The sequence below is a fragment of the Bombina bombina genome, chromosome 5 (assembly GCF_027579735.1).
Source record: "Bombina bombina isolate aBomBom1 chromosome 5, aBomBom1.pri, whole genome shotgun sequence".
NCBI lineage: Eukaryota > Metazoa > Chordata > Amphibia > Anura > Bombinatoridae > Bombina > Bombina bombina.
The window spans coordinates 714,370,856-714,397,112 of NC_069503.1; the positions used below are offsets into that span (position 1 = coordinate 714,370,856).

General features: G+C 39.8%; 1 protein-coding gene across 1 annotated transcript in view; it reads left to right on the plus strand.

Annotated features, from left to right (window-relative positions):
• Positions 1-1,200: 1,200 nt before the first annotated feature.
• Positions 1,201-26,257, plus strand: part of SMIM13 (small integral membrane protein 13) — a 106,946-nt gene continuing 81,889 nt past the window's right edge. The window contains exon 1 of the mRNA XM_053714744.1: positions 1,201-1,385. The gene's annotated coding sequence lies outside the window, so the exon portion shown is untranslated. The remainder of the gene's footprint in view (positions 1,386-26,257) is intronic.

The window sequence follows — 26,257 nt, forward strand, 5'->3', positions numbered from 1 at the left end:
CAGGGGGCACCTTCTTCACCGCAGACGCCAGATGACGTCACCAGGCAATGGCGTGTTTTCGCGCCTTTTCGTATCGGTAACTAAGTGTGGCTTATAGATGTTTTAGGAGAGAAAGACAGAATAAGGGACTTCTGCAGCTCACCCTATGTCTCCGATTCTGGTCGCCTGCTTATCCGGTGTTCCGTACCCAGCCCAGGAGAGTTCGTGGGTTAAGGTGATAGTATGCTCTGCTCCCGCTTCTCCTGTGCTGAGATTCTCAGTCTGGAAAGCTGATGTTAGGTCTTTGAGTTGTTGTTGAGACCGGCTTCCCGCGGCTCTGCAGTGTCAATGAGCCAATAAAATGTAGAAAGGTTTGGGAAAAAAGTGACTTTTAATCCGTTTTTGAGAATAAGTATGCAGGAGCTCTGTAAACATGCGACCGCTCACAGCTCAGGCTAGCTCCGCCCCCCCGGGACAAAGGATTTTAACCCTTTTAAAATACCAGTTAGTTATTTAGAGAATGTAAAATATATGATGTGGCAAGGTTGGCACCAGTTTGCCATAAATAGCATTGGGCTGGGCCAGTCTAAGAACATGTCTATCCTATAAAGGGGCTCAGCACCTGTATATATCCACACAGAAATAAGTGGCCCAAAGGATTTTAACCCTTTCAAAATACCAGTTATTTATTCATAAAAGTTAAAATATATGAAGTGACAAGGTTGGCACCCGTTTGTTTGCAATAGAAACCGTTGGGCCAGTCTGAAAACATGTGGATTTTGTGAAGGGACTCACACCCTGTATAGTACATAAATCAGTGGCCCAAAGGAATTTAACCCTTTCAATATACAAATCACTTATTTAAAACATAACCAAAATTGTGCCATGTTGATCTGTTTACTGCAATATATCATGTTTTTGTATAAAATGTAAGCTTGTTTAGGTTTTGTGAAAGTCTATTTTTAAAATAAAAATAATTGTAGAGATTTTGTTTATACAGCTTTTGTTGGCAGATTGTAATCAGTTGCCCAATAAGAAGCCAACATCAGCTAAAAAGAAGCCAACTTCATCCTTGTGCACTTTTCTAAATACACTTCTCTGCAGCAGTGCAGACTTCGGCATATTCTCATAGCAACCAGTACACAACCCATTAGTGCAGCACCTCCCCGGGTCTCACGGCTCCTCCCCGCTGCAGCTGCCGCAGTGTTCACCTCCCCTCCAGGCCAGTGAGCTGGTGAAGGCCGAGTCTATCTGATTGCGTCAAACCAGCGTGGGGAGGGTGATTAGCAACTCGGATTGGTAGTGGGGAACAGTGCGTCTGCGGTAGGAGGAGTTATGGTGTGACCGTGGGATCTGAACGGCTTCCATTGCACTGACTGCGGCTCCCAGGGTCAGGAGGAGCACAGGTAATATTAGCTGGTACGGCATACGGGGTCAATGAGTACAAAGTGAGCTGTGTGTGAGTTACTAACCCTGACGTTATACATTCAATCTCTTGGGTGCCGGTGAGGGCCATACATCTCTCTGGCGGCAAGGAGTTAAAACACATGCGTGGTAAACTGATATCACACAACATAATAAGCTGTGCAGTGATTTGTACACAAACATTTGCAGTATATTACACTGAAAGCTAAGATGCCCCCAGTACTGCAGCTGCTGTGCTTGCTCCAGCCAATGGGGATAAAATAAACAAAGGGACTCGGTGCTAGAAAACAAAAGGCCACCAGCTTAACTGCAGGGAACTGTCACACACTAGCAGGGGCATCCTCATGTAGCACTGCACACAAATCTGAGCATGGTTCTGTGTTATTACTTCACTATGTTGGTTACATTTTCATATTTTTACAAGGGAACTGAAAGGTCAAATCAGTCTTTAGCATATTAGTCTTTCTGCTTTAAAGGGACATTCCAGTCAACATATAAATGCACTTAGATTTATTTCATCTTTTCAGAGGCGTAACTAGAAACCACAGGACCCAGGTGCAAGAATCTAAGAAGACCCCCCCCCCCCAAAAAAAAAAAGTGAATTTGATACATATATATATATATATATATTTTTTTTTTTTTTTACTTTTAACACAGAAAGTACATGTGAATCATGTCTACAAAAGGAGGTACCCTGTGCCCCCAGTCTGTGAGATGGTCTGACCCCCCATTACTGTATATAGTGACACTGTTTAACCCACCAGTACTGTATATAGTGAGTCAGCGACACAGTCTGTGAGATGGCTGGCCTGACCCTACCCGCCCCAGTACTTTATAAAGTGACCACAGTAGTCTGTGACATGATCCAGCCCCCCCGTACTGTATATAGTGGTACTGTATAGACTGACTGTTTACCCCCTGCCTCCCCCCCCCCCATGCTGTAGTAACAAGGTCTGTAATTTGCTGGTTCCACACACATACATGCATAAATACACACACAGTCAAAGTTTTTATTTTTTTAAGCTGGGCCCCCACCCTTGGGGGCCCAGTCACAATTGCGACCTCTGCACCCCCTGTAGTTTCGTCCCTGCATCTTTTAATAGAAACATATTTGCAATATAGATGTATTGGCAAAAATGCTTATAGTAAGAGTTATCACTGTTTTAGCGTTAACATTTTTCTCTGCACGTGAAGCATAGCTAGATATTGTCACTGCACATTTTAAATAATGCAGCTGCTCAGATCACCAGTGGGGCTTGTATCATGTCAGCAATTAACGAATTGAGTCATTACCAGATGGTGCAAGTGCTTTGTTTAAAATGCTGGTGCACGGTGCATACTTAAATACTCTTTTGAAACAGCTATAGTTTTTTTTTTTTTTTAGAAGCATTTTTGCTAATGCATATATATTACAAAATTGCTTCTGTTTAATACCAAAATGCACCCATGTGGTTTCCAATTTTTGCTGGAATATCCCTTTAACGCTGAACAATCCATTAGCAATAATAAGAGCATTTCAAGTACTACTTGACTTGTTTATATCTTTATTAGCCCCAGTCAAGTTAAAGGGACATGAAACTCAAAATGTTTTTTTTCATGAGTCGGATAAAGAATACAATTTTAAACAACATTCCAATTTACCTATATTATCTAATTTTCTTCATTTTTTTTAGATATCCTTTGTTGAAGTAATAACAATGCACATGGGTGAGCCAATCACATGAGGCATCTATGTGCAGCCACCATTCAGCAGCTACTGAGCTTATTTAGATAAGTTTTTAACAAATGATATCAAGAGAATGAAGCAAATTAGATAATAGAAGTAAATTGGAAAGTTGTTTAAAATTGCATGTTCTTTCTAAATCACAAAAGCAAAAAAAATTAGGTTTCATGTCCCTTTAAGTTTAATGTTGTTTTTTGTTTTTTTTGTATGGTAGTTTGAGACTTGGAATTTTCAGTATCTAAAAAAAACTACTAACTTTGATTTCAATGTCAAGATGAGCTAAATTACTTTTAAATTATTGTACTTTGACGTTGTAGTCTTTTACTTACGGTTTTAACATTATCATTTAAATAAGAACATTTACATTGTACATTGACATGCCCTATGATGTTGTTTGTTTATAGCTGAAGTTTTTAACCAGTATGCTATGCCTTAAAAGGATATGAAACCCAAACATTTTCTTTTGTGTTTCAGACAGAGTATACCATTTAAAGTTTCCAATTTTCTTCTATTATGAAATTGGCTCCGTTCCCATGAAGAGATAACTAGGTAGGCAGGCAGCTGTAGCACTACATAACAGGAAATAGTGCTTCTATCTAGTGCTCTGGCAAATGGATAACATTCTTTCAAAAACATATAGTGCTCCAGAAATGGGCCGGTGTTCTGTCGAGAACTCCAATATGACGTCACTTCCGGCTGCAGATTACACTAATTGCCTCCATTGTTCATGTGAGCGCACACCCGATATTTTTCATCTGAAAAGAGGCGGACCCTTGGGGAGAACTTATCTAATTCTCCAATAAAAGCCAGTGCGCATGCAGAATATTTTGACGCTAAAAAAAGCCAGACCCTTGAGAATAACTTATCGAGTGCTCCAAGCCTGCGTGCATGTGGGCCTTTTCTTCGAAATCTGACACATAATGTGTAAACACCGGGTCCGACTGTTTCTCACGAGCTTTACCCTCAGGCCGAGCTTGTTACTTTATTCTGCTGCAAAACTTCTGAGCACACACAATATTTATTATCAGTGATTTGGTTATTTCTCTAAGCTACTTCGTTTTTGCAAACGTCCATGTTTTGAGCTAATTTTACTCAAATTACACACAATTACAATAAGGAAATCAAATACAATTGATACTTGCTGTGTTTTTACTGTTTTACAATATGTTTTATTAAAATTGTATTCTTCTGCATTAAAAAGGAAATAACTGTTGATAATATAACAATAAATATTGTGTGCGCTCAGCTATCGCAGATGAATATTGTAACAAGCGAAAACTTAGCTTGGCCTGAGGGTAAAGCTCGTGAGAAACGGACGTACCCGGTGTTTACACATTATGTGTCAGATTTCTAAGAAAATGCGCACACAGGCTGTTCTTGGAGCACTCTGTTGTTCTCAAGGGTCTGGCTTTTTTTTAGCGTCATAAAATATTCCGCATGTGCACTGGCTTTTATTGAAGAATTCGATAAGTTCTCCCCAAGGGTTCGCCTCTTTTCAGATGAAAGATCTCGGGTGCGGGCTCGCATGCGCAATGGAGGCAATTAGTGTAATTTGCAGCTGGAAGTGACATCATATTGAAGTTCTCGATGAATTGGAGTTCTCAACAGAACACCGGCTCTTTAAGTATAAGTCACTGCTTTTCAACAAAAGATACCAATAGAACAAAGAAATTAATAATAGAAGTAAATTAGAAAGTTGTTTAAATGGCATGCTCTATCTGAATCATGAAATAATTTTTGGGGGGTTATTGTGCACATACGCAGTTCTCACCAGTAATGTAATGCAGTGTTCTTCACAGGACCTTTTTAGCGGGTGCACCACCCAGCTGATTTTTACTGACAACCCGGCTAAAATTTTAGCCGATATTAAGATAAAATTAGCCAGTATTAAAAATGTTCAAATTATCATTAGAGACAGTCTAGTTAAACATTAAACTTTCATGATTCAGCTAGGGCATGCTATTTTAAACAACTTTCCATTTTACTTTTTTTCATCAAATTTGTTTTGTTCTCTTGGTATTCTTTGTTGAAAGCTAAACCTCGATAGACTCATATGCTAATTTCTAAGCCTTGAAGGCCACCTGTTATCTCAGGCATTTTGACAGTTTTTTACAGCTAGACAGTGCTAGTTCACGTGAGACATATGATAACATTGTGCTCACTCCCGTGGAGTTACCTAGGAGTCAGCATTGGTTGGCTAAAATGCAAGTCTGTCAAAAGACCTGAAATAAGGGGACAGTCTGCAGAGGCTTAGATACAAGGTAATCACATAGATAAAAAGTATAATATTATTATTATTATTATAACCGTGTTGGTTATGCGAACCTGGGAAATGGGTAATAAAGGGATTATCTTTTTAAACAATTAAACATCTGGAGTAGACTATCGCTTTAAATAATTTTATGTTAAATTAATCTCTGCTTTGGATAGCTGAAAATTATGATATAATAGAAAATATTACACTGCCGCCACCCGGCTACTTTCATATTGCCATCCAGCTCACAACATTTTCTGTGGAGAACACTAATGCATTTGCAATTAACTAGTCATAAGAACTGATACTTTTTGCATAAGTGCATCAATTCAAGTATATTATGTCTGTAAATGTGGTATTTCATGCAATTTCTTTCATCTTCCAAGTGTGCTATGTGAGGTTGGGAATTATTAGTCTTTAGTATATCTTATTTTTGTACTAGTTGTACCTACAGAGAATCCAGTTTTAGCATGTCGCCGTTCACAATTCTAGATTTGCTTAGAGTGTAGCTTTAGTTTCACTTCCCATATATGCAATTTACTTATATATTAGCTTCTTTTTTCATTTATCAAGCAGCATTTGCAGCTTGTGAGACCTTACGGTGCAGGCTTACATGAGGTTTAGTTGTCAGTATGATTGGAGAGTGCTAGGAAATGAGTAGTGCTCACTGAACACCTTGCATGTGATGCATTTCTTGAAAGACCAGGCATAGTGCCTCTAACTGAAAGTTATGACAGTATCTGTTCTCCTATTCTTGGGTTAAGAATTAGGTACCCAACAAGGTGAAATCCTTGTAGTTATAGGTGTGGGTGGGGCAAAAGTACAGGGGGTGCAGGGGTCGCAACTGCGACTGGGCCCCTGAGGGTGGGGGCCCAGCTTAAAAAAAAAACAAAAAAAAAACGTTGACCTGCCACTGCCTGCACTGATATCATGTAAGTGTGACATGATGCCTCACTAGTGTCTCTGACTACAGGGGTTAGTGTTTCTGTTTTACCCATTGGTGTATGTATGTGTCACCCTTTCACTGCCAAATGCGATCAAATAAAAAAAATTGTTCCCTTTTTCACAAATTTTTTTCACAAACTTTAGGTTTCTCACTGAAATTATTTACAAACAACTTGTGCAATTATGGCGTAAATGGTTGTAAATGCTTCTCTGGGATCCCCTTTGTTCAGAAATAGCAGATATATATGGCTTTGGCATTGCTTTTTGGTAATTAGAAGGCCGCTAAATGCCACTGTGCACCACACGTGTATTATGCCCAGCAGTGAAGGGGTTAATTAGGGAGCTTCTATGGTTAATTTTAGCTTTAGTGTAGTAGACAACCCCAAGTATTGATCTAGGCCCATTTTGGTATATTTCATGCCACCATTTCACCGCCAAATGTGATCAAATTAAAAAAACGTAAATGTTTTCACAACTTTAGGTTTCTCACTGAAATTATTTACAAACAGGTTGTGCATTTATGGCACTGATGGTTTGTAAATGCTTCTCTGGGATCCCCTTTGTTCAGCAATAGCAGACATATATGGATTTGGCGTTGCATTTTAGTAATTAGAATTCTGCTAAATGCTGCTGCGCACCACACGTGTATTATGCCCAGCAGTGAAGGGGTTAATTAGAGAGCTTGTAGGGAGTTTGTGGGGTTAATTTTAGCTTTAGTGTAGTAGACAACCCAAAGTATTGATCTAGGCCCATTTTGGTATATTTCATGCCACCATTTCACTGCCAAATGCGATCAAATAAAAAAAAAAATTGTTCACTTTTTCACAAACTTTAGGTTTCTCACTGAAATTATTTACAAACAACGTGTGCAATTATGGCACCAATGGTTGTAAATGCTTCTCTGGGATCCCCTTTGTTCAGAAATAGCAGACATATATGGCTTTGGCATTGCTTTTTGGTAATTAGGGGTTAATTGGGTAGCTTGTAGGGAGGTTGCAGCGTTATTTTTAGCTTTAGTGTAGAGATCAGCCTCCCACCTGACACATCGCACCCCCGATCCCTCCCAAACGGCTCCCTTCCCTCCCCGCCATCTTAAGTACTGGCAGAAAGTCTGCCAGTACTAAAATAAAAAAGTATCTTTGACTTTATTTTAATTTTTTTTGCATATTTACATATGCTGCTCTGTAGGGTCCCCCCTTAGCCCCCAAACAGCTCTCCAACCACCCCCTCTGCCTTATTGGGAACCATCTTGGGTACTGGGAGCTGGGGTTTTTTTTGTTATGTTTTTTCTATAGTGTAGCTTCCTACCCCCTGCCTGATCGTTTATAATAATAAAAAATAAAAAAAACTTGCCTTACCCCCCCCCCCCCCTTTTTCCCACTGTAAACAACAAATTTGCCGTAGTGTAGCGGTTCCCACGATCCCACCCCCTCAACGTCATAGGGCCCATCGATGGCTGTCCACCCGCCTCTCACGTCGGTTCCCACCCACCGATACCGGCGATTGATGTCCGGTACAGAGAGGGCCACAGAGTCTATATCGAGGCATCACTGCAATAACCGGAAAGCGGCTGGAAGCGATCAGGATCCACCGCTCGGTCGTTAACTGTATTTTTTTAGAGGACGTACGTCGTCGGTCATTAAGGGGTTAAAGGGACAGTATACACCAATTTTCATATTTATTCAGTGGAGTCAAAACAGAGAATTTGACTTAAAAAGATGCACTTGGATAGCACTTCTGTCTCCCCTTATATTATGGACATCATATTATGAGGGATAATGAGATTAGTATTGGTTTAAAACATAACTTTTAATTCAATTATAAATAATAAAATAAAATGTGTGAAGTTAAAAACACAAATAGGATTAAAACTTGCATGATCACAATTTATGTGGAGCCATTGCAGGTGGTTAGGTGATCACTTTGGGAAGATATCCGTGTAATTTCCCAAAACTGAGTGACTATGGGATAAACTGTGATTCCTGAAACTTAATAAATTTAGGATGAAGGGTTGATCAACAATACAGCCTTTCACAGTTTTATCTGGATACTCTATCTTGGTAATAGTGTGGTGTAGTGTTCCCGTTGGGACCAAAAAATTGTTCTGGTTGAGCGTCAATTATATTGTTTATTGTTGAACAATTCGGTATGCACTTGTATGGTATAAACCAGTTGGATTTGAATGTAGAGATCAAAGTGTCTCAAACGCTGACGTAAAGACAGTGCACACACTTCAGGCAAATAGAGTATGTATTATTATATGTTAATGTGCAACATTGTCTGTTCATAGAGTGTTTCTAAACTAGTAAACTGAGTTTCTGAGTCGTGAATGTTGCAATATTGCTGATTAATTTTGAGTGGTTGAAATTCTTTTTGCGTAAAACTCAAAATTGCGTAAATACAGTAAAAGACATTAAAGGGAGACTGAGCCTATTTTTTTTTTTTTATTTTCATTATTCAGATACAGCAGGCAACTTTCTAATTTACTCCTATTAATTTTTCTTCGCTTTGTTGGTATCTTTATTTGAAAAAGCAGGGATGTAAGCTTACGAGTCGGCCCATCTTTGGTTCAGCACCTGGGTACAGCTTGCTGATTGGTGCCTAAATGTACCTACCAATCAGCAAGCGCTATCCAGGTTGCTGAACCAAAAAAGGGCCGGCTCGTAAGCTTACATCCCTGCTTTTTCAAATGAAGATACCAAGATAACAAAGAAAAATTAATAGGAGTAAATTAGAAAGTTACTTAAAATTGCATGCTCTTTCTGAATAATAGAAACAATTTGGGTTCAGTATCCCTTTAAAGGACCAGTCAACACTGTAGATTTGCATAATCAACAAATGCATGATAAGACAATGCAATAGCACTTAGTCTGAACTTCAAATGAGTAGTAGATTTTTGTTAAATAAATTGCAAAGTTATGTCTATTTCCACTCCCCCTGTATCATGTGACAGTCATCAGCCAATCACAAATGTATATACGTATATGCTTTGAATTCTTGCACATGCTCAGTAAGAGTTGGTGACTCAAAAAGTATAAATATAAAAAGTCTGTGCACATTTTGTTAATGGAAGTAAATTGGAAAGTTGTTTAAAATTGCATGCTGTAGGTGGAGCAATCCCTCCTCCCTGGAGCTGTTCTACTTTCTGACCTACCTTGGATCCCGGCACATGTTCGTAAAACTCTGCGGATTGATCATCCCCTTATTCTGAACACCCTGGTACATTGGGATAACAGAAAAAACATGGAGTCTATTGCTCCACACCCCTCCCCCCTTTATAAGATACGAAATATTCTAATTTCCATGCCTGAGACACATGTGGGTAGCTGGTCTGAGGCTGCTAATGAGCCTATCGCGTCTTTATATAATGGGGACTCTCTATTATCTTTCGAAGAGGTAAAGACTAAGCTCTCCATACCCTCATATCTGAACTTTGAATTTATTAGACTGGCAAGCATCCTCAGGGCTTGGGGGCTATCGGGTCAATCCACAAGACCTCCCACTAGATGGGAACAGAGATGGAGTCTGGGCAAGCTACTTAAAGGCTCTCTTTCATTCCACTATAATTTAATGGTGGCGCCCTTACAACCAGCTAAGCATAGTCAGTACAAAGCTTGGGAAAAGGAACTCAACATTAATATTGAGACCACAATATGGCTCAACGAGCTCACCAGTGCTAGGAAAATTTTACATAGCGCAACTTTATGGGAGCTTTATTACAAAATAACCACCAGGTGGCACCTTGTGCCGGTCACACTGAATAAATATTATCGATAGACCTCCCCCCTATGTTGGCGGAATTGCGGTTGCTTAGGTACGCAGGTCCACATTTGGTGGGATTGCCCTATAATTGGGGGTATCTGGGGATTTGTATTTGACGCTCTTAGGATGCTAGGCATATCATTGACCTCAACCCCTTCAGTGGGCCACCTGCATCACCAACTTCCAACTATGTCTGATGCTGACAAACATCTCACCATATATGTCCTGATGGCTACTAAACTGGCTATTGCCAGGGATTGGAAACAAACTTCCTCTCCTACACCCAAGAAAATATTTGCTATAATTGATCATATTAGACAGATGGAAGAGTTTGCATTTAGACAGTCTAACAAACTAGAACTATACCTTGAGATTTGGAATAAATGGAAAGAGGCGCAGGCCTCGTAGACATCGGGGAAACATATAGTACAAGATCACTTACATGAACTCTATGGGTGTAAACCCTCCCTCTCTCTATAGGGGTTTTTCCCTATTTTTTTTTTTTTCTCTCTCCTTCTCCTATTTCCTAACCTCCTCCTCTTCTTCTTTCCCTGTGCCCCCTTCCCCTCTGCCCCTTATTACCCTTAAACACCCAAGCATTTAGCATTTCTCTATACAAACATGCCAATTTTATTCAAACATGTATACTCACTCTCCTTGATTGATAAACTGCATATAGTGTCAAGTGGGATACGAACCTATTGTGAGGAGATATTCAATCGATCTAGGTTGCGCTGGTTGTTCAGAGTGTAAGATACTAGTTTAACGTTTGTTTCTATATTCTCTCATATACATATGTATCTAATATATATACGAAAAGAAAAATGAGGAAATAATGTATGTATATATGCCTTTGCCTCGCGATGAACAGTACCTTGTTTTTTTTTGTTTTTTTTTATAGTATGCCATATATACTAATATAATTGTTACATGATGTTACTAAAATCCTATGTCCTAACGAAAATTGTGCTATACAACTGTTTAGCCTGTGTAACTCCTACACATATGTTTTGTTCTCGCTGTTAAAGTTTTTTCATTGTTCCTCAATAAAAAAACTATTAAAAAAAAAAAAAAAAATTGCATGCTGTATCTGAATCATGAAGTTTATTTTGACTTGAGTGTCCCTTTAAGCTGACTCTTGGGCTCACAATATATTTTCAATGTGCTCTATTGAACCGTTGCACTATGAATATTAAATGCAAAAAAAATATGTATTTTTTTGCCCATTGTAATAGTTTTGTATATTTCCCATATCCGAGTATGTGTAAGCAAGCATAGACTGCTATTACATTTTAATGAGCAGCACTGTATACGCTCACAATATAACTCGAGTAGATTATTTAAATATAAGAGACCGTCTATAGTTGCTGCGGTGCTGATGTTGTGCGTTTGTCCAGATATTATCTTAAATTATGGATATAGGGAAATATTGAGTAAGCACAGATCCCTGCGTTGTTCAAGTGGTTTTTGAATAATTCACATAAATTATGTTTACAAGTGCAAATGTGATGAGATCTTATTGTTTGCTTTGCCCTCAGTATCAGTTGATTTCACCAGAGCGTGATTGAATATAGTATACTGATCCTTATTTACTTTGGTTAAGTCTCAACATAAATTGGTATACACTTCACCATATATGTATACTTCAACCTTTAAATGATGTAGTATCGTTTAGTAGCTATACTTGGCGTAAATATATCTAGGTGAAATATAATCACATGGGTTTATCACAAAATAATTTTGAACAGATATTATTTGAACCACTTGAGTTTTATCACATTGATATCCTTTAAAGCCTTTATTAGTTGACTTTTGGGCTCCTAATATGTTCCAGATCTGTTTATTTTTTTTACTTGTTGGCACAAAATCAATATCATACTTTGTCGCTATGCACCACTGTGTCTACTAGTAATCTGTTGGGAGTGAATGAAATAAGTGACTAAATCAGTTTATAGTTACTTCCGTTATATTAGTGCACATTTTCTCTTGGCTTGATCTGCAGTAATGGCTGCTTGCGTGTATATAGGCAGGCTCTGACACGTTGATTGCTTGTTCTATGTCCACACCGCGGGGATATGATTCTTTAAGTTATGTGCTTTAAATAAAGATGGATTCCATCGTTACATAGTTTAATACACCACAAATAGTTCTAGCTCTATTGTATCAAGTATTTATCACCCTGTTTGTATGGTTCCACTTTAAAATAATAAAGTATACCGTGACTGCCGTAATGGTGTTCCGCTATAAAGTGAAATATTAACCCTTACAATTTTACCAAGTGCAGATTTGGAAAAAATATTTGAAGTATTAGCATTGAATCCTATTGCTAACTTAAAAAGATAAGGTGTTGGACATCATTTAAGATAATATCTGGACAAACGCACAACATTAGCACCGCAGCAACTATAGACTGTCTCTTTTATTTAAATCATCTACTCGAGTCATATTGCAAGCATATACAGTGCTGCTCATAATTAAAATGTAATTAAGCGGTCTATGCTTGTTTACATATACTCAGATACGGTAAATTTACAAAACTATTAATTACAAAGTGTAAAAAAATACATATTTTTTTGTTGCATTTAATATTTATAGCGCAACGGTTCAATAGAGCATATTGAAAATATATTGTGAGCCCAAAAGTCAGCTTAAAGTAAAGGTAAACTTTAGCGGTATTGAAAGCCTCTAAGCATTCTAATACTCAATAACAACGTAGTCACTAACTTTATTTTTATGCTATACTATAGATAAAATCTAATGTTTATTTTTCCTACCGTTTATTTGCCAACTCCGCCCTTATGCCACTTCTGTGTTTCTCTTTTTCATGTCAGAGAGCGGTCCCACCCGCTCTCTACGTCAGGTGAAAGCGCGTTCACGAAGTAGATTTAGTCTGCGCATGCGCAACTTGCTGGCGATGCAAAGTATTCATTGATCAAAAGTATTGATGCAATGCTTATTCTGAAAAAGCTAATTGGATGTTAATATAGATCTACACTGTCAATTAACTATTCCAAAATGGCGGGCAGAGGAAAGATTTGTGTTGGGCAATTACTTGTAAGGTAGAAATAGAAGTAATTAGGATAATAACGATGAATGAAACTTATGCTTATTTTTTATTCTATGTAAGATAGCATTAACTAGTGGGCTTAACTTTACCTTACCTTTTAATTGCTTAATGTCTTTTACTGTATTTACGCAATTTTGAGTTTTACGCAAAATAATTCAACCACTCAAAATTAAATAGCAATAGTGCAACATTCACGACTCAGAGACTCAGTTTACTAGTTTAGAAACACTCTATGAACAGACATAATGTTGCACATTAACATATAATGATACATACTCTATTTTCCTGAAGTGCGTGCACACTGTCTTTTTGTCAGTGTTTATATGACACTTTGATCGCTACATTTAAATCCAACTGGTTTATACCACACAAGTGCATACAGAATTGTTCAACAGTAAACAATATAATTGACGCCCAACGAGAACCATTTTTTTGTCCCAACGGGAACGCTACACCACACTATTACCAAGATAGAGTATCCAGATAAAACTGTGAAAGGCTGTATGTTGATCAACCCTTCATCCTAAATTTATTAAAGGGACATTAAACCCATTTTTTTTCCTTACATGATTCAGATAGAACATACAATTTTAAGCAACTTTCTAATTTATTTCTAGTGTAAGTTTTTTTTTTTCTCCGTTCTCTTGATATCTTTATTTAAAAAGAAAGGAATGTGATGCATAGGAGCCTGCCCATTTTTGGTTGAGAACCTAGGTTATGCTTGCTTATTGGTGGGTAAATGTCAGCCTCCAATAAGCAAGCACTACCCATAGTAGTGCTGAATCTAAAATGGGCTGGCTGCTAAGATTAACATTCCTGTTTTGTAAAATAAAGATTGCAAGAGAACGAAGAAAAATTGATAATATGAGTAAATTAGAAAGTTGATTAAAATGCCATGCTTTATCTGAATCATGAAAGATATTTTTTTTTTTTTGGTACAGTTTACACTGATACCTTCCCAAAGTGATCACCTAACCACCTGCAATACCTCCACATAATTGTGATCATGCAAGTTTTAATCCTATTTGTGTTTTTAACTTCACACATTTTGTTATTTATAATTGTATTACAAGTTATGTTTTTTAAACCAATACCAAGCTCATTATCACTCATAATATGATGTCCATAATATAAGGGGAGACAGACATGCTATCCAAGTGCATCTTTTTTTGTAAAATTCTCTGTTTTGACTCCACTGTATATAAATTTCATACTCTAGCCGGAAGGTAAATGACAATTAAAACCAGATAAGGCATTCCTATTCTATTTATGTAGTGCTATTATAACTCTGTCATCAATTTTCATATAACTGCACTTAGACACTACTATAAAGAATAATATGCACAGATACTGATATAAAAATCCAGTATAAAACCGTTTAAAAGCTTACTTAGAAGCTCCCAGTTTAGCTCTGTTGAAAAGATAGCTGGTAAGCCCAGTGCAAGTGGGAAATAAGACCCCCCCCTTCTTTTGCATATGAAAAGACCCCTTACACAAACAGAAGCAAGCTGGAGTAGGTATCTGTCAGTATTCTCCTAAAACTTTGGGGCTTGCTTAGGAGTCTGAAAATAAGAGCAATGTTATTTAAAAATAAGCAAAACTGAGGGGCGGAGCTAGCCAGTGCCCAAAATGGTCGCAGGTGTTTAGAGCTCCGAAGTTAGGTCGGCTCTATCGCAGTATAAGCCCTAAGAAAATGTGAGTCTGGGGCAAAGAATACCGGCACTCGATCCCTGACACCTCCTAGCACTCCCGGTAACTGCCGTTAGGACCCGGGAGAACAGAGGACTTAGCCACAGCCCAGCGCGGCCTCCCGCGGCTTCTTTGTGGCCTAATTGTACCTAAGCAGTAAGCCCACGCACATGCTTTAAGGGCTGCCACAGGAGTACATCAGCTCAATTCCCCCCTCATCGTGCAACAGAGGATTGCATCTATCAGCCGATGACCAGGTGGAAGTGGGTTATCGCACAGCACGGGACTCGCAGGGTAAGTGAGAAGGGGCGGCCTGCAGTGAAACAATGCATCGCAGCGTGGCAGGCGTTATGGGCTAACCCCTCACAGACCATAAACTATGCCCGCATAAAGAGATATAAGACCCGCTTGTGAAGCACCCCACTTGGCTACAGCATAAATAACCACATGGCCTAAGTACAACCTACATACCACCTTATATGAGATCCGCTATCCCTGCTTAGACTGTGCCCCACTAAAGAGCCTTTACGTACATCAAGCAGTTACCCCCACAGGAAAAGCATATTACTCGCAGAGGAAGCCTCATATACAGACTTACCCTTTTTCACCAGGGACAAAATTGCGTATAGTTACAGCTGCTCCCTTACGCATCAGCGCTCTCACACAGGGGCAGAATTTTCTCTCAATATGGCAACAAAAAGGGCCCCCAGGGCCGACAAGACGAGTAAGAGCAGCTCCTCTGTAACCCCCACAGTACACAACTTTTTCAAAGCGGTGGAGTTGGCTACAACTGAGCAAGCTGATGATAACATGAAAGTGCCATCTCCACCCCCAGACCTTGCACATGAAGGGACCCCAGAGAAAATAACTAAAGCAGACCTACAGACCCTCCCTTCAAAAGAGGACTTTAATAAATTCATAGGACAAGTCAGCTCTATGATAAAAACCAGTCTATCTGAGGTCAGGAGGGAGATTAGTGAAATTTGGCTCCAGAATAGCTCAAATAGAGGAAGATGCGGAACACACAGACAGAATATTAGACGACCAGATCCGCCATGTGACACAACACTCCACTATCATAAGTCAACTGCAGGACCAGGTGGAAGACCTGGATAACAGGGGGCGGCGTCAGAACATCAGAATTAGGGGGGTCCCTGAGCACATCAAGACCTCAGAACTCCTCCCATATCTACAAGTCCTATTCAATACCCTGATGGACAATGACGAGGCAGTGGAATACCCTCTAGACCGCTACCACAGAGCTCTGAGACCCCCCCCAAAAGATTCAGCCCCCCCTAGGGACATTGTAATTAAATTCACAAGCTTTAGGGACAAAGAACATCCTTTCAGCTGCCAGAAAAAAATCCCCCATTTCACATAATGGGTGCACCTTACAAGTTTATGCAGACCTCAGCCAGCTGACCCTGGGTAAAAGAAGGGAGGCCAGGTATCTCACACTACACCTAAGAGATCTCGGGATCCCCTATAGATGGGGTTTCCCCTTTATTTTAAGAGTGTTGAAGGTCAATACCACTGCGGTTTACAGGACAGCGGAGGATCTGGAGGACTTTTGCTCGCTCCTTAAAATTCCGAAACCCAGCCTTCCAGCCCTTCAGGAGAGCCCAAAGGAACAGCGCACATCAAACTCACGGAGACAGGATTGGACTCAGGTCCCCTACAGGAGGAAAAACAGACCATCAGCAAAGAATCCTGATAACCAGGAGGTGACCACTTGACTCGTGGAACTTTTCTGGCAGTAGCATTTTGCCGCATCAGGCCCGCAGTTTGGCGAGGCTTTCTCCCTCTTTTATCGTGTCCCTCACTGGACTTATGAAGGGAGGACATGAAAGAACTTTCACCGTTTTCCTTACCTTTTACACTACTGGAATATGTAAAGTATAGTTTTTACTTATATACTTTAAGTTTGGTTGTTATACAAAATGTACGCTCAAACAATGTTAGGTTGTTCTGTTTTTTATAGCCATTGGGGGGTGTAGTATGCCAGAAAGAGAAATAAATACTTGGCTTAGTTTTATGCAATAGGGGTACTGATGCAGTTAAATGTAAATGACGCCATAAGGCTATGTTACTACATCTAAGACAAGGTAACTGGAACATTAGTCCCAAGAAACTAAGACTATATTGCCGACCTGCTACCACAAGGTGTAGCAGTTACTTATTCCCCTCAACCTCTAGTTAGTCACCAGAGGCATAGGATGCTTCTAGTTAGTGCTCAAGTTTTACAGTTAAAACATGTTTATGTTTGTATGGTTTTTGTTAATTGTGCATCTTGCCATTGCAGATATACTCTTTTCAACCCTTCCCCTTTGGACTCTCCGCCCCATATCCCTCATCCCTGGCCTGGCCGGAGCCACAGACCCCACACAACGGTTCACTGTCAGGTAATCCATTCAATCACCACACTTCACTGTAACTCAGCCACCACACCCATCAGACCACAATCATGTCTAATGCTCCACTCACATAGCAGAATAGTATGGCTTCGTTAGGAAACCAGAGAACCCTCCACGCGGGACAACACCGCATTAAACTTGTCTCTCAAAACACAAAGGGACTGAATTCCCCCACAAAGCGGTCCGTCGCGCTCTCTTGCTTTAAAAAGGCCAGAGCGGATTTGGTTTTCGTGCAGGAAACACACTTTTCGAGGGACAACTCCCCCAGGTTCACAAATAGGGATTACCCTACTACATATTTAGCTTCGCAAACAGATAAACGGGGGGGGAGTGGGAATCCTGATCCATAGGTCATTGCCGTTACAGCTGTCCCCTTTGGAGGCGAACACTGGTGGTAGATGGCTTATCCTCATTGGCCTCCTATATAACCGACCAATTACTTTGGTCAATGTATATGCCCCAAACCTGAAACGGGCTCAATTTTTAAAAAAGATAACAAACAAGATACTGCAGGTCCAGAAAGGATCATTAATTATAGCTGGCGACTGTAATGTGGCACTGGAGCCGGAAGTAGACTGTTCCCAGGGTCGAGGCAGCATCCCCATTAAAACCCTCCAAGACATCAGATCATTCACTCATAAACTTGCCCTGATAGATATATGGAGGGTTAAGCACCCGAGCCAGCGAAACTATACTTTCTTCTCTAACCCTCACAAGCGCTATTCGCGCATTGATTACATCTTCACAGATCAAAGCACCTATAGTTTAGTGAAAGACGCTGATATTGAGCCCACTAGTTGGTCAGATCACGCTGCAGTGTCAGCAACCTTAAATTGGTCTGATAAACCCCTAACCCCCTATACATGGAGATTAGACGAATCCCTGTTAAAAAAACCATTTTTTTCTAAACATATAGCAGAAAGGATAAAAGAATATTTCGCTCTCAATAGCACCCCAGATATTTCCCCGCACACACTATGGGAAGCCCACAAATGTGTCATTAGGGGGGAAATGATCAAACATAAGGCAGGTCTGACTAAGCGGTACCGGGAAACCTATAACTGTATGATACAAAAGATCAGAGAGATGGAACAACGCCACAGGGTATCCCCGATGGATGGGTCCATAACAGACGAGCTCAGAAAGGCCAGAAACGAACTAAATAGCCTAATATATAAAGAAGCCCAATCTAAAGCGCTATACCTTAAGAAAATGTATCTAGCCAACTCCAATAAGATAGGGCCTTCCCTGGCGAGATCCCTTAGGGAGCAGAAGCTTAACTCGTATGTACACAGCATAACTGACTCTGCCGGCCACCAAGCCTTAGGCAGCCACCAAATCGTAGAACAATTCAGAGCGTATTATAGCAAACTATATAACCTGCCGCAACCGCCACTAGCAGCGAATCCTATGGCGCGAGAACAATACATAGCGGAGGCTGACCTCCCGGCCCTCTCAGCAGAACAATCGCAGAAACTAGAAGCTCCCATCACGTCCTCAGAAGTACTCTTAGCAATAAAATCCCTTCCCCCACGCAAAAGCCCTGGCCCTGACGGGTTTACAAACTTATACTACAAAAATTATAGACAGCTCTTGGCCCCGCACTTAACATCCATGTTTACAGCAATAGACACAAAACAATCTTGGCCCAAGTGTAACTTAGAAGCTCATATCATAGTCCTGCCAAAGGCGGATAGGGACCCCCAAAAAGTAGAGAATTATAGGCCTATATCTTTGCTCAATTCTGATATTAAGATTTATGCAAAAATTTTAGCAACCCGCCTGAATTCAATTCTCCCTCAAATAATCCATGTAGACCAGACGGGGTTTATCCCAGGGAGGGAGGCGCGGGATAACACCATTAGGGTAATCCAACTAATAGAGCACGCCAGCCGGTCGGAAACTCCTTCTATATTAATATCCACTGACGCGGAGAAAGCTTTCGACCGGCTGGACTGGCAGTTTCTGCGCTCGTGCCTGTCTGCTTTGGCGACCTAATGACCAGTAGAATCCTTAGTTTATATACCCAACCTTCAGCGAAAATAAAGGCTAATGATGTTCTATCTGATAGCTTTGGAATCGGTAACGGCACGAGGCAGGGTTGTCCCCTGTCCCCGCTCCTCTTTGCCATATCCATGGAGGTGCTGGCCTCTCATATCCGACGCAACCCCAGAATAACAGGCATAACATTGGGCCCTAACACCTATAAGCTAACCCTTTACGCGGATGATGTCCTTGTACTCTTGACATCCCCAAGCACATCACTTACTTACTAGAAGAATTTGATCGTTTTAGTGCACATACAAATTTCCTTATTAATGCGCAGAAGTCCTAAACATTAACTTAAAAAAACAATCTTACGAAGCCCTACGCCTCTGTTGCCCATATAAGCTTAACCATGACAAACTAAAGTACTTAGGGATACAGCTCACGCCAACATGCAACAAACTATTTAAGCACAATTACATTCCTCTCATGCACAAACTCAAAAAGGAACTTGACAATTGGCAACATAAACCAATCTCGTGGTGGGGCCGGATACAGGCTGTCAAGATGACTGCCCTCCCGCAGATTCTCTATATATTACAAACTGTACCAATACACTTACCCCATACTTACATAAGCCAAATACAGATAATGCTAAACTCCTTCATTTGGGGAAATATTAAACCGCGTATTAGCAGGAAACTCATCACAGCCCCACTGGGAGAGGGAGGACTGGGAGTCCCGTCAATACTGGCATACCACCAGGCTGTAGTTATGCAGAGGGTAATTGAATGGCACAATACAACAAACACTAAGGCTTGGGCATCCATTGACTCTCTTTCCTCTTAAAGACACCAAGTATTGGCCCACTTAGCTGGGTTAAAAACACGGCCAGACCCCCTGTGGTGGGGCAATCCCTGCTCTATGGCCATTTATTTAGAACTTGGGACAGGATCCGCTCCAAAATAAAAGGCATTTCGTCCCCCATCTCCCCAATGTCACCAATATCATATAATGCAGAGTTTGTGGGGGGCTTATTGGCAGAGAAACCTAACCTGGCGGGAGGAGAACACACAACACCATTTGTTAACCTGGTATCTAACAACAAATTAAAGACCCGCACACAACTCACAGAAACGGCGGGCGGAGCTTTCTCGGGATGGCTCAAATATGCACAGCTCACACACCTACTAAATATATCACCCCATAGGGACAGTTTACTTAGAAACCTAACACAATATGAAAGGCTTTGCCTGATCGGTATTACACCCCGCGGCTCCCTGTCAATGTCCAAAAAAATGCTCGACGCGGCACTTACGCCGAAACTTCCTTCGTGTAGATTGCACTGGCAGAGAGAACTAGGCACAGAATTTTCAGAGGAGCAATGGCAGGTTATCCTACTCCACACAGCTAAGTCTTCCTCATTGCCCAGGTCCCTGGAGCTTAACCACAAAGTCCTTTTCCGCTGGTACCTCACACCAGAGAGAATAAGGCAAATCTATCCGGGCGCGGGGGTGACCTGCTGGAGAGGATGTGGATCCGCTGGATCGATGTCCCATATCTGGTGGCAATGCGCCTCTATATCCCCATTTTGGAGGAGAGTAGAGATGGCCCTTAGGGAACTACTGGGGGCATCATTTCATTTATCACCTTCCCTTGCCCTTTTAAATCTAAAACCGGAAAAAATATAAATGGAAATGAACACAAATCAGTTTAAATAGCGCCAGGGCCCTGGTTGCTCGACACTGGAGATCTGCACGCATCCCTGAGATACAGGAATGGATCTCCCTCACCTCAGAACTTTTAGCTGCGGAGGAGTACTCCTATTATCGGACCGGCAACTTAACTTTTTTCCACAATGTCCAGTTTTACTGGGACTGCCTTTCCAAAACCCTCCAGTCACCAGAGGTCCCCGTTTTTTCGGACACGCTGTAACTTAATAGGGCGCCCCGGCCGGGCATTCCCTCCCCTCTCCTCTTCCCCCCCCCCCCCCGCCCTTTCCTTCCCCTACTTCCCATCTTTGCACAACAGGCTATGATTCTTTAGGGGATGTAGATGTAGATATTTGCATGCATGGTATAGATAGTCAAATGCAGTATGTTATGTATATTTGTACTGGAGAGAAAGGACTTCAGCTTTAACAGCATTTATTGATATCAGCCTTTTTCCGGGACTTTGCATACATCAACAGAGACAAGGCAGAGGAGACCTTTCCACGATGTATCTCTCCATGGGCCACCAGTACAAACCCCTATTCTCAAAAATGACCCTCACACATGCGTGAACTATTGTTAATGTGGCCACCTTTTTGAACTATTATGCATCTCTTGGATTGTAACAATTCATTGTAGTCTCTGAGTCTTACATAGATTAACATGCTGTAATGCTTTTTGTTTTTCAATAAAAGTTTTTAAAAAAAAAATAAAAATAAGCAAAACTATACATTTAAAAAAAACTTTATGGGCTATATATGGAATATATACTTCTGTCTGCTAAATTGATTAGTGTTAGGACTAGTCTATTGTTGGACACCTTGTAAGTGGTGACTGGCTTAGCAGAATATGATCATATTGTGTGACTAAGATCCCATCTTTATTGAAAAATATAAAAGCATATTTAATAGGCAAAACTTTTTGCAGCATAAATTTAAGTCTATAAGGATTTCTGTGAGATGTTTATCCCAATCTTATTTTAACTACGTATATTTAGCAGACAGAAGTATATATAAATATGTGGACTTAAGTCGTTGGATGTGCACCAATACTTTTTTGTTGTTTTGTAATTGTTTTGGTCACTTTGGTAGCACTCCCACAATATGTGTGTTAAGATATAAAGTCTTTTTGTGGTGTGCTTAACCAAAAACCCTCTTTTTGTATATAAATAGATCATCTACAAAACATTTATGCAAAGAAAAAAATGAGTGTATAATGTCCCTTTTTAATAGATCGTAAGTGATTAGGCTATGAAACTCAACTGTACTTCCTGTTAGGTTTAAAGGGTCAAAACATTGTAAAAATAAAATATTCTAATGTGTTACCTGCATATTTTAATATAAAATAGTTACCAAGATATTAGTGTTTAATCTCCTAGTCTGGGCCAGTCATGCTCAAGAATATATATATATATATATATATCGGAGGGGACGCAACTGCTATGAGCTTATGAAAGAGATCCAACCAGTTAATTCCTAAGCAAGTACTGCTATGATCAAGAATATATCAAGTATCTGGTGCAGACCCTTATATAGAATAGAAGAGTTTAATAAGAGAGAATAAATCCTGGAGGAAATATATAGACCAGGATAAAAGACAGGGAGTTCAGCACTCTTTTCAAAAATTAAATTTAAGCTCTAAAATGGATTTATTGATGTGTCAAACATGTAGTGCTTGTGTGGCTGTAAAGGAGAGAACTCTCTGGCACCTAAAGGTTAAATCTCAAATGAGTATACAGATAGGTAAAAAATACCAAAAACCCAAATTGTATATATAATCACTTTATAAAGATGTTAAATTTCATAAAAAATTCAACATACATACAAACCTGACCGGTCAGGGGATAGTGTCAATACATGAACAGAAATCATCAACATGATATGTAGATAGTTAATCAGGCCAGAAAAACCACTTGAGTATTCTGCAGTGTAAGGCGTAATGCCGGGCAGATATATAGCTGGGATCTAAGTAGTTACAGTTAGTGTGCCCCAAATCGCATTCAAATGTGTTAGTACATATTAAGGCCTAGACATTTTGAAATACATACATGTATCATAAAAGATATATTATTGGGGGACAATTGTCAAGCTACTACACCCTGCTGCGTTCGGCACCTTAAAGTATAAGGCTAAATGCCGGGCAGGTATTGAATAGGGATCTAAGTAGGTTGCAGTTACAATATATGTACATATATCTTATTGCTATGCAAGCAAACAGCGTCAGACAATAATCATATTTAGCTAGCTCAGCAAGGTGAATAAACAGGTAGTCGCATATAAGCAGCTGGTCATGCTGTCGGGTATAAATGTCCTTTAAGTATAGTCATGCATGCAGGAAAGCAGTTAGCCATGAAGCAAGTAAGAGCTTAATGCAAGGTACAGGATTTTGCCTTAGTGATGCGTGATGTTAGTAAGCCTCAAGCATTTGTCAGCAGTAACTTTCTCCTTTAAGAGCTTAGAGTATAACCCTCTCATCAGGGTAGCGATATCCAAAACAGTCATATAAGTGCCTATCAATCAGGCAGTGAGAGGGCAGTATACGACCTGTTTCCTGAGTTTTCCTTAAGGCTAGTTCTTAGTAGATGAGCATTATTAAGTATAAGGGAGCACCGTTCTGGAGATCCATTAGGCGTGTTCGCTTGCAGCGTGTCTGTTCCATGTAATCAACACCAACCACGTGTTCCGGTCGGCTTGTCCAATGCCGACGCGCGTTTCACCCGCTAGGTGTGTCGGGCTTCGTCAGGGCATGTGTATGTGTGTATATATATATATATATATATATATATATATATATATATATATATATATATATATATATATATATATATATATATATATATATATATATATTTAACAAGTATTAAAGATAGAGTATACAAAATTTCGACAAATTAAGTATAAAGAAAAGGGATTGCAGCACTATTTTTGAAAATAGTCTTATATAAATTTATTCCAGAATCAAAATCTAAAAAATGGCGGAATCCAGCCCTATCAATGGGCAGTATACCTACACAACATAGACATACATAAAAAAGGATGCAGAAGTTCACACTTGACTGGCCAGTCTGAGAATATAATCAATTGGTAATGTGGTAAATGGATATATACAACCACAAATATACACAACAAGCAGTGTTACACACTACAGAGAAAATGTTATCCAACAGATTATAGCAATGTAGCAAAAAATGTAACAAACATATGTTGCAACGTTAGAACAGTCCCCTTAGTAGATATAAAGACGAAATTATGCATAGTAAAACTGTGCTAGCATAGTCATAATTCCATCTAATAATATTGCACCATTATTTGAATGCACCAGTTCATCAGAATGACGAGAGAGAAATTAAAGTTCACTTTACCATTTCCACTGCAATGTCCGTCAGTCGGTATTGCTCTCCTTACCGATATGGGCTTTTATGCTCCAAAATGACGGATTATTGTTGTCAGACCTTATGCAGATTTGTATTCCAACAGCCACGCTTAGCTCAGCGTCTCCTCACCTCTCCTGGGCTGTATACCATCCAAGGCAAACGATTAGAAACAGATATGCACAGAACCAGGCCGTGCACTGCATCCGGGATAGCTTTCAGATTTCCACTTTTACTCCGGTTAGCTTTTCGCTTTTTGTTTCCGATCTGTGGTGTCTTGCCTCCCTATTTCTCAGGGATACCTCCAGGGTGCTTGTAAATCGCTGCTCACTCCTCCTTTGCTTCTACCAACTTTGAGGTTGTCAGCTGTATCTTGTTTCTAATCAGGAACCGACTCATGCAGGTAAACTGATACTCCTTAATTGCGGTGCTCGCTGAAATGGTGCAACTTTTACTTGGGGACTGCTTATTAGGGTCAGTCAGTGTGACTTCTTTGGGAGCTTGCCAACGCACGTTTCACCCCTTGTTGCTCCAAACATATCGGGGCTTCCTCAGGGCTAAATTACTCAGGTACAGGTGCTTTTTTTTAGTACCCTAAACCCCGCCTCCATTCATTACGTCATGGGGGCGTATAGCAAAGAGGTTTTTTTCTTATTTAAAACTGCTCTACATATAAAGGTATTATACATCAAATTCCTTAAACATATAAAACATATTAGCATTCTTTTAATGCAATCCTGAAGCCCAGGAAATGGCGTTCACCATGTCATTATATTTCTCTTGCACAGTATTTCTAAAGAAATGAAGCAAACTCTAGTCTTTCATTCAGACCTCTTGGATATCTTGTTTTTAAAACATAGATCCAACGAGTTTCCTTCTGTAGTAATACTGTGTCATTATCACCTCCTCTGTTATTCACTATTCCCTTATCTATTGCCATTATTTTTAAATGTGAAGCATTTGATTGGTGAAACTGAGTGAAGTGTCTTGATATTGTAGTGTCTCTGTTATGTGAGATATCGTCTCTGTGTTCTTGAATCCTATCTTTTAGGAATCTTTTTGTTTTTCCTACATAGAATTTTGGGCATGAACAGTGTATTAGATAGACTACCCCAACAGAATTGCAATTAAAAAAATATTTAACATCATAATTTTTACTATTGCCTGCTGAGAATTTCTTAGCTTTCTCCATGTACGGGCAATACACACATTGACCACATGGATAGTTACCTTTTAATTCTTTTCTGAGCCAGTCAGCACTAGATGGACTCTTACTATACATGCTTCTTACTAGGTGGTCTTTTAAATTTGGTGACTTTCGTGCTACCATTAGGGGAAATGTCCCTACTTTGTCTTTTATTTTCTCCTCATAGGTTAGGAGATGCCAGTGTTTCTGCAAAATTGATTTAATAGTACTCCACTGGCAGTTGTAACCTGAGATAAATCTTATCCTTTCTTTTTGAATTGGTTCCGCTTTTGTTTTATAGAGCACTTCATCTCTATCTAGTCTATTGACTTTTGAAGCTGCCCTGTTGATACATTTTTTAGAGTATCCTCTGTCTAAGAATCTTGCTTCCATTAAATTTGCATGTTTTACATATTTATTTTTGGAGGAGCAGTTCCTTTTTAATCTAAGTAGTTGCCCAAAGGGAATCCCTCTTTTTAGATGCTCTGGGTGACTACTTTCTGCCTGTAGGATACTATTGGTCGCTGTTGACTTCCTATAATTCTCAGTGACTATAGAGTTACCTTCCTTACTTATCAGTATGTCTAGGAAAGGAAGACTTTTTTCATTACTCTGATAGGTGAGCAGAATATTTTTTTCATTATTGTTCAAATCAGTAATGAACTTCTCAAGTACTTTTAAAGGGCCCTCCCATAACATAAGGACATCATCCACATAGCGGATCCATAAAATGATGTTTTCCTCA